Source organism: Onthophagus taurus, chromosome 8, assembly GCF_036711975.1.
Source record: "Onthophagus taurus isolate NC chromosome 8, IU_Otau_3.0, whole genome shotgun sequence".
Lineage (NCBI taxonomy): Eukaryota > Metazoa > Arthropoda > Insecta > Coleoptera > Scarabaeidae > Onthophagus > Onthophagus taurus.
In genome coordinates, this window is record NC_091973.1 from 15,186,349 (window position 1) to 15,196,031 (window position 9,683).

Below are 9,683 nucleotides of genomic sequence, written 5' to 3' on the forward strand. Positions count from 1 at the left end.
ACCAATATAATCAAAGGTCAGAATGCTGGTTATTATTGCGCAACAATTATACCACCCAACTAAGTTCACAAAAAAATTGCAAACACAAACAGCAATTTAACAATAGCAATATTAAAGTAGATGTTAACTATTATTGTATAAGGCAAATCTTTAATTGTAATGAAACTATCGTGATCGCTTTCGATATAATTTCCGAATATATTTTTAATTATGGCCCAAATTTTAACTAGACTGATTTTTCTTTTTTTTTTTTTTTATTTTATTTTTTTTTTTTTATATGATCCTAAACGTATCTATCTTGTTTTCGTCAGGGCCCCACGTTGGGCGCCAAAAATGTCACGCCTCAATTCACAATCGTTTCCAAAATCTGATAAGTTACCACAATTACCCTTTTCAACCGCCCGAGTTGACCGATGTTGTCGCGAGATCCTAGCCTGCTCAGTGAAGACGGGGTGGATTTAATTTTTAAGGCGCCACACCACTTATTTCCCGCGGCACCCACTAGTAGTGAAGTGAAGATGGTAATTTTAATAGGTTTAAGGTAGGTTGAAAAACACACACAAATTACACCAAAAACAATTTAAATGTAAGGTATCTCTATTGATCCACAAACCAAAATTCAAAACAATTAAATTTAAACAATAAAAAAAATTGACTTGAGATTCAAGAAAATATGCTAAACGCAAAAAAAAAATATAAAATTTCCAAAATAATAAGATTGCTGTTTAAGAACAACACCCAACTTTAAATTAAAAAAAAATAAATCTCCTGAATCAATAAGCTTACTGGTTTGGGGAAACTTCTCAAAATTAAATATTTTAATGAAAAGGACCAAAGAGTCCCAAACAGAAAATCTTTTACAAAAAAAAATTAATCTCACAAGGTGTTACACGTTACTTTAGTTAATGAAAATATCTTTAACATATAATAATAAATTTCAATGAAAGAACAATCTTTCTCTCTTAAATATTCTTTTTTTTTTTTTTTTTTTTAATATAATCGAAGACAACAATTAAATCAGATCTGACCTTTTCCTCAAAATGATCTTCCCACTTCCAGGATTCCCAAAATTATTGACTGAGGTTGACCTCCAGCGAATTCCCTTCCAGATGGCAGATTTTTGAAGGAAGAAAACACTAGGTAAGGATGCTCAAAATATGGATTCGTTCCCAAACGTACTCAAAACTTATTTCCTTTTTAGATTTGCCGGATACAAAAAAAAAGCACTTCAAGATGGCGATCGAATTTTCAATCGAACGTGTTTCGATAGAACTTTTATAATTTTCGATTGTCTCGAGACTAAACTTTGGATTGTCCCGAGACTAAAAGGCCTTAAGTTCGGCTAGGCCTAAATAAAGTCAACTTAAAAAAAAAATGTTTCCAACCGTGTAATTATTCTCCGGAAAAATTCCGATTGTTGAAGTAAAACAATTACTTTCAAACCCTGTGCCTGGTGATTAACTCCGCTACCGCGAAATTTGAATTTACGACTCAAACAAATTTCTCCAAAATTCCAAAATGTCGCAAAACCTATCAAATTTACATCACTCGTACACTTTACACGTATGACTTCTCTACAGCGAAATCGAGAATCAGAGTGCCGTACTTCCGGACCGCTCTTGAACAAAACTCGAAAATTTCAAAAAAAACTCGATCAAGACGTCACGTATTCTACTACGATGTTCAAATTATTACCGTAAATCCTCAATTACACTACTTTCAGTTTTGCGAATTGTACAAGATTATTTAAATAAAAATCTCAAACGTAATTACGACTCGATTACCGTGTCTAATACTTTAAAAAATCCCAACAAACTTTAATTAATCTACCAATCTCAAAAATCACTCCCGCCCTCTAACCTAAAATAGCAACATTAAAAAATTTACAAGGAAAAAGGAAACAGGAATCCACCTGCCTTCTGGTTTATCGCTAGAATCAAACTCAAAAACAACAACATATACGTAACCTCAACTCAAATCTCAAATCAATCAATCACCAAAGGATACCTTACATTTTACATAAACAAAGGATTAACTAGGAAAGCTAGGAAAAAGGATGGTAAAAAAAAATACCGTAACAAAGGGTAGCATGTCGTCCTCTGGTCGGACAAAGGCCCATCTGCCAGGAAATCTTGCTAGGTATATGTTTCAGAAATCGTGTGCTGCAAAAGGGGTTGGGTTGGGTAATAAGACCGAGGAATTTTATAGGATGTCAGCTTTAATGTACGACCCCACCAAGCCAACCGATCAACGTGATCCGGAGGAAGTTGGTGATGACTATTCGTCCGACAATGACGATCATGAAATTAATCATTTGACAATTTCAAATATTGATATTTGAATTGGACAAATTTTGTTTTACAGGTATATACTTAATTTTTGGGTTGCGTCTCTGTTCACTTCCTCGTAGTGCAACCTGGGTAACGCTAAGAACAGAATAGGTACAAAATATTAAATTTTATTGATTTAAACGATTATTTAGCAGGGGGTGGGTCAAATATTGGTATGGTCTTGTTGAAAAAAAACGTTACATTCGGATCCACCTAATATACTGATTTATTTTCGAATTTTGTGTAGAAATTTGATTTTGAGTTAAGTTAATTTATATAGGAATTAGAATTTGAGATCGAGATTCTTAAATGTCGGGTTGGGTTCGGGGTAGGGGACGGTTGTAAAAGAAACAGATCCACACTAGCAGGTAGATGGTAAATAAGAACGTTTTAGTCGTTGTTCGTCGAAAACCTAAGTAACAAGGGTATTTCACCCGAAAATATGCGTTATAATTCTAACAAGTTGTTAATTTTTTCATTAAATTTGACAAAATGATTTAATTTTTACTTACTTCATTCGTGTTGTGTGCGTGCATGCGGAAAAAACATTGTCTTGGACCAGTGTTAATTGTACGGTAGAATTCGCAATAAGCGACACCATACGCTGTTACATTTGAATTCAACTCCACAAGGTAAATCTTCACCTAACTTCAACTAGTATGTCAATCCGGCCTCATACTGTCGCTTCTGCTACCAATACCGTCGCTACTATTTTACTTCCGATCGCAGAATTAGATGTTCAAGATCGATTTGGAGAATACCATCTGCCTGATAGACACAGAAGTCAGAGAATTATTCGCTCAAATAAGTGCTACTTTCAACATTCTAGAGGTTGGTGCAAATGACTGTGAATTGAGAAATGCAATCGGCTTATACAGGGATAATCCTAACTATCATCCTGGAGCAAATCAAGTTGCATTCTCGGAAGTTCAAATCGAACAAGACACTTCTTGTATACTTATACATCCAACACAGGCAGGATGTGAAGCCCTTCTTAGATGGCATATCTTTGATCCCACTATCGGCGCATATGGTGATCCTCTATTTGTGGTTACTGAAGCCACCATTGCTACCTTAACACATACAGACATCACTAAGATTGTATCATACTATGTGAATACAGTCTTAGGCTTTCTTCCTCCTATCTTTGGGACGCATGTATATCAATCTCTTGCAAGAGCTGCTGCCAATATAGATATACCAGAAGTTTTATTTTCTGCTCCATCAGATATACCACAATTGGCAAGGGATCCAATTTCAAACTCATTGCTAAGCCATCTTACTGTCTTTCTCTTAACCAGCTTCAGCAAGGCATTATAGGGACATATCTTAGAATTTATGAAGGAGAGAGGAAAAACACTCGCACAACAAAGTAATATCAAGCAGAAAATATTCTAATCAACTGATTATCAATATGACATTACCGTTGTAGGTATGTTCTTTGAACGTAGAGTTATGGCAAGAAGATCCCTCTTATTTCCATTCTTATATCCAGGAACAGTGAGACATATCCCAATAGCTACACCATGGTCTGGCATCATGAGTCAGGTAAGAATGATTCTAAAATATACTGGGATGAAGGGGGTTCAGCTCGCCTATAACTTCGCCGAAGCATGTGAAACCGTGCTACACACAAGAAGGACCATAAATGTGCGCTCCAAAAATACGAGCCACAATAAGCAGTTATGAAGGTGCTGGATACCCAAAGAATTAATAAAAAAAAATGATGATAAAACATATTGTTTCTTTAATCAATAACAAAAGTTGGAAATAATAATAAATAAAATAAAATAAAGAAAATACCTTAGAAAACACGGAAAGAAAAACCACCAGAACAAAAGCGTTGCGAAACGTTCGAGTTCGAAGTGAGCGAGTTAATAATTTAATAACGAGAAATAAAGAAAGATGACATGAATGATATTGGTTTCTATCTACCTCATCATCCAGTATTAAAACAAGACAGTATGACAACTAAATTAAGAGTTGTTTTCGATGGGTCTTTTAAAAGTAGTAATGGTGTATCTATAAATGATAACTTGTTAATGGGTCCAAATACAGACTGATTATTATGCGTTTTAGAACCTATCCATATGTTTTAACAGCAGACATAGGTATGATGTATCGTCAAATATTAATTCATAAAGAAGATAGAAAATACCAAAAGATATGTTGGCGAGAAACGGAAACTGAACCATAGAACTATTATGAACTTAATACTGTTACAAAAAATGACAATCACTTAATCATTCCAATATTTCGATCCTATATTGAATCTTCTTCAGGCAGATTATTTCTCATTTCACACGTTGCTAACGGGATAAACAAGTATCTTCTGCTATATTCTAATCAACAGGTTATTATGGGCTTCTACGATGATATACAAGTTTCCTACGGATTTCAAATGAAATCGGACTTAAAGTCGATTTCAAACAACATCAACCTGGCGAAAATGAAAAACAGATTCACGTTCTTAATTAAATGTAGATGATACGGGGTCACCCCCAACCAAATAAGTGATGGTGCGAAAAATTTAAAAATTTTACTTGATGGTGCAGCTGGCCCATTACAAAAGAAGATCGGACGTTATACCAAAAGGTTAGCAGCGCGTACCTTGTCTTTTGAAATTAAAATTACGTTAGATAAGATCAAACTGTTAAAAGACGCAACTAATTCACTGCTTGAAAAAGTCAATTTCCTCATAATATATAAATCTACCTCATAACATTTTGCTAAGTTTTAAAGATAATTTACAAGTAAATTTCAAAAAAGTTTTTAACAAAGTAAAATTGACTAACATCAAAAAATTTAGGAAGTTGTATTATTTTGATATGGTTGGTAATTTTAAAGCGTCAATCAATAGTAACATAGATAAGTGGTTAGTTAATCTTTCTGAAATCAATCCACCAGAGGATGTTAAGCACTTTTTGGGCAACTTTGGGCCCCAAATATGTTTACCCTTTGACAGATAAAACGTTTTGCTCCAAACATATTCTAATGGAGATTGAGAATATAATTTGTTCACTGTCCACCAATGTGATAGACAGCGTAAGAGCGAGAGCTACCAACATTCTTACAAACTTTTTAACTGAAAATCCTCCACCTACTTGGTTGGAAGCACATTTAATTTCTTATCAGAAACAAACAGTAAAATTTTTAAAAGATAACCCGAACATCATTGTAACAAAAGCTGATAAGGATGCTCACGGTTGCTTTTGACTCCAGAACGAACTTTAATGTCAAAAATACCTTCCATTTTGTTGAAGAGTTAAGGGAAGAACTTCCTCAGGGTTACGTTATTATTTCTCTAGACCTTGTTTTGGAAATTATTAACGAAAATTTTGATTATATGTTGGAACATTTTGATGTTGAAAAGGAGTTTATCTTAGGGACTCAATTTGTGATAACACCTTTTTTACATTTAACGGTATTACATACAAACAAACTGTTGGTACACCAATGGGATCTCCGATTTCTCCCATTTTAGCTCAAATTGTGATGGTTCATGTTTTAAATAAGATTTTACCAATGTTAAATTTTGTAGTTCCGTTTTTTAAAAAATATGTTGATGATATAATAACTTCGGTACCTGAAAGTGCTCTGGTTTCGATATTGGAAGGTTTCAATAAGTATAATAAATTTATACAGTTCACTTTAGAAAAAGAAAATATAACTCTGTTCCGTTTTTGGAGACTAAAATCATCAGAGACAACAACAACAAAATTAAATTTGATTACCTTCATTTGTATACCAAACCGACATTTTCAGGTAGATACATACATTTCACTTCATCACATAAAATGAAACACAAAATTAACACGGTTTTAGCTATGAAATATTGAAGAAGAATGGACCAGATTGGAAGCGGTAACAGACATACCCTTGGAAAAATTTTTAGAGATTTTGCTGTTTATCTTCAACAATGTGTATTTTTGCTTTAACGATAAATTTTATAGACAAATTTTTGGCAGTCCTATGGGAGCTGTCATTAGCCCCATTTTAGCAGAGATCCTGATGAACAAAACTTTGAAATCGGTTGTATCTCCTATGAGCATCAATATACCATACATGGTAATTCGTCAACTGCTCCTAAGGAAGTAATTACAGATTTCATCGATTTAACCCAAACCGATGATACTGACTTCCTAAGAAAACCCCTAACCAGATTTGAGGCTATTTAGCAAAAAAAAAATCTCAACATTCCCCCCCCCCCCCTCCTAGGGTATCGGGAGGCCGTGCCATTAAGGCGTAGTTGTTCAATGTTTTTTTAAAATTCTGACACACGTGGGAGATCACTCAACTACGGGGTGGAATTATTTGATAATCCCCGTAGCAAATTTTTTTTACGTATTGTGGCCTAGGGGTGATGCCTATTTACCAGCTCTAGTCAGGCTGTCGTCTCTTGGAACAGAGCTAGGGCCAACCGCTGGTATTTTAAGTGGTTTAACGCCAGTGCGATTTAAACCAGGGTAGAGAGGATTAGTGGATGAATATGGGAGAAGGTTTATCCACTAATATGATTTTTTTGTTTTCTTCTTTCTCTTCTCCCAACATTAAATGTTTCCGTAAAAATTCATTTTATGTTTTATGAATTTTTTTTCTTTCCATTTAGTGTTAAAGTAAGGAATCATAATAAATATTGTAACCCTTTTGGGAACTTTCATAAGTAATGTTAATAATGCGTAATAATGTTGTAAAAGTTATTTTGAACTGTTTAAAAATCAAACTGGATACATTTTTTTTATTGTATTTTGGTATAATTATGTCTTGAAGAACTCTGATGCTCGTACACTGTTTCCAGATAACATCGACACTTTGACGCTACCCTATTAGCAAAACTGGAGGAAAGAATAATGTTGGAATTATCCTTACTATATTAATGGACCTGCTCCTTTTGTAATATTGGAACTGCTCCATCCAAATAATAACGGCGCCTGATACTCTTTATCTTTGGCGACCAGATGAGGGCCGGACCCTCCTTCTAAATCCGAAAAGTATGAAAAAGGTTTAGAGTTTAGAGGTAGAAAAGTGTGTGACCTTTGAAAATACACCCCACATATAATATGCTTTAAAGATATAAATATAATAAATATAGAAAATATATCCCATATAAAATGGTACAAAGATATAAATATAATAAATATAGAAAATACACCCCATATAAAATGGTACAAAGATAGAAATATTATAAGGATATAGATATGATAAATAGATATATAAATAGATATATATATATATATATATATATCTATAATTATTGGATCCTCCTACCAAGTCGTAAAGACCCGTCAATAAATAGAGTACATCACAACATCATAATGCGGATGTTATAAAGTGATTGGGAAATAACAACTGAATGTTGTGCATCGTCAGCTTGGCACACTGTATTAACACATATATAAACACACCGCTGTCCACAAGCAGTATCAGTTTGGTAATAATATCGCAACGACCTGGCCGAAAACAACAATGGGGAAAACACAGTCTAAAGAGGTTCACCCTAACCAGGAGCTCATCGAAAATGGAGCTGTTTGACGCTACCCTATTAGCAAAACTGGAGGAAAGAATAATGTTGGAATTACCCTTACTATATTAATGGACCTGCTCCTTTTGTAATATTGGAACTGCTCCATCCAAATAATAACGGCGCCTGATACTCTTTGGCTTCGGCGACCAGATGAGGGCCGGACCCTCCTTCTAAATCCGAAAAGTATGAAAAAGGTTTAGAGTTTAGAGGTAGAAAAGTGTGTGACCTTTACCCCGCTCCAACAATGGGTTACTGCTCACGAGGGCTGATAAGTTAAATGAGGTATGGTCGTCAAAAGACAATACCTTTTACCCTGCTCCAATAATGGGTTACTGCTCACGAGGGCTGATACGTTCAGGAGGTATGGTCGTCTCCACCAAGAAGATTACCCTTCTAAATAGATATTAATAACATTATTTGGAGGTAAAAAGAGTATGACTTATAAATCCGTTAGAAGAAAAATGATGGTGTTTTGAGATAGAGATAAACATATAATATGATATAAAGATATAAATATAATAAATATAGAAAATATATCCCATATAAAACGGTACAAAGATAGAAATATTATAAGGATATTGATATGATAAATAGATATATAAATAGATATATATATATATATATATCTATAATTATTGGATCCTCCTACCAAGTCGTAAAGACCCGTCAATAAAGAGAGTACATCACAACATCATAATGCGGATGTTATAAAGTGATTGGGAAATAACAACTGAATGTTGTGCATCGTCAGCTTGGCACACTATATTAACACATATATAAAGACACCGCTGTCCACAAGCAGTATCAGTTTGGTAATAATATCGCAACGACCTGGCCGAAAACAACAATGGGGAAAACACAGTCTAAAGAGGTTCACCCTAACCAGGAGCTCATCGAAAATGGAGCTGTTAATGCGAACTTTGTGGTCCAAGAGTCCCATCTATCCGTTTCAAATGATCTCACCATTATGTTCTATATCCTGTTTGTCATGATGGTTATTGGCTTCGTTATTAAAGTATTCAAGGCGTACACACGACACACAAAACGACGTGTGGTAAGAAGAGGAGTATCCAGGGAAACGGTATAAACAATTACGAAGGGACTTCCTCAACATGTATTCTAAAACGCTAAGTAATATAATCCCATTGTCTTCATTGCTGTAAACTGTTCAATAATTAATTATTATTATCTTTTAACTTTTATTATAAACTGTTACTGGTAATATTTTTATCTTATTTTGTAGACTCAACGCACCTACCTACTGGAAAGTGGAAGGGACTATAGTATGAAAGTGATCTTTAGGCACTTTGGAAGTGGGTGTCATTAAAGAATTTAATGGTGTTAGTTTTAAGGTTTTAAAAGGGTTAACTTTAAGCGTTGTACGTTCTTATGCGTTGTAAAGGATTAACGCAAAAGGAATGGCACCTCAAGGCACACATTCTTTTCTAAGGAAGGGGGTGATGTAACAAACCGCCCTGTATATTAAATTGCGTTTTGTATAATTATTTTGCTTAGGTCAGCTTTACCGCGTGAGGCGTTGATGCGCCACCGAGTTCGACTCGAGGAGTCGAGTACCAACTACCAAGGTATATAGAAGCTAGAGTCTTCTCCTTGAGTTCGCTCAATTTTTTTTTATTTAATTTAAATTCTCAATACTAAATTCGGAAAAAGCTTCTAAATATGTTGGTGGTTTGTCCTGGGTGATTTGCCCGAGAAATCAAATCCCCCTTTCAAGATTGTGCCTTGAAGCGTCCGAATCCTGGTAGAAGAGCGTCGTTGTGGCGTAGAAAAAGTAAGTAAAATCAATTAAGATTGTTCTTGGAGTTCAT

General features: G+C 34.6%; 1 long non-coding RNA gene across 1 annotated transcript; it reads left to right on the plus strand.

Annotated features, from left to right (window-relative positions):
* The first annotated feature begins 494 nt into the window (after positions 1-494).
* On the plus strand, positions 495-1,467 carry LOC139431116 (uncharacterized). Its single transcript, XR_011641431.1, has 3 exons — positions 495-541; positions 1,060-1,140; positions 1,202-1,467. It is a non-coding gene; the product is annotated as an uncharacterized lncRNA (long non-coding RNA).
* Positions 1,468-9,683: the final 8,216 nt, after the last annotated feature.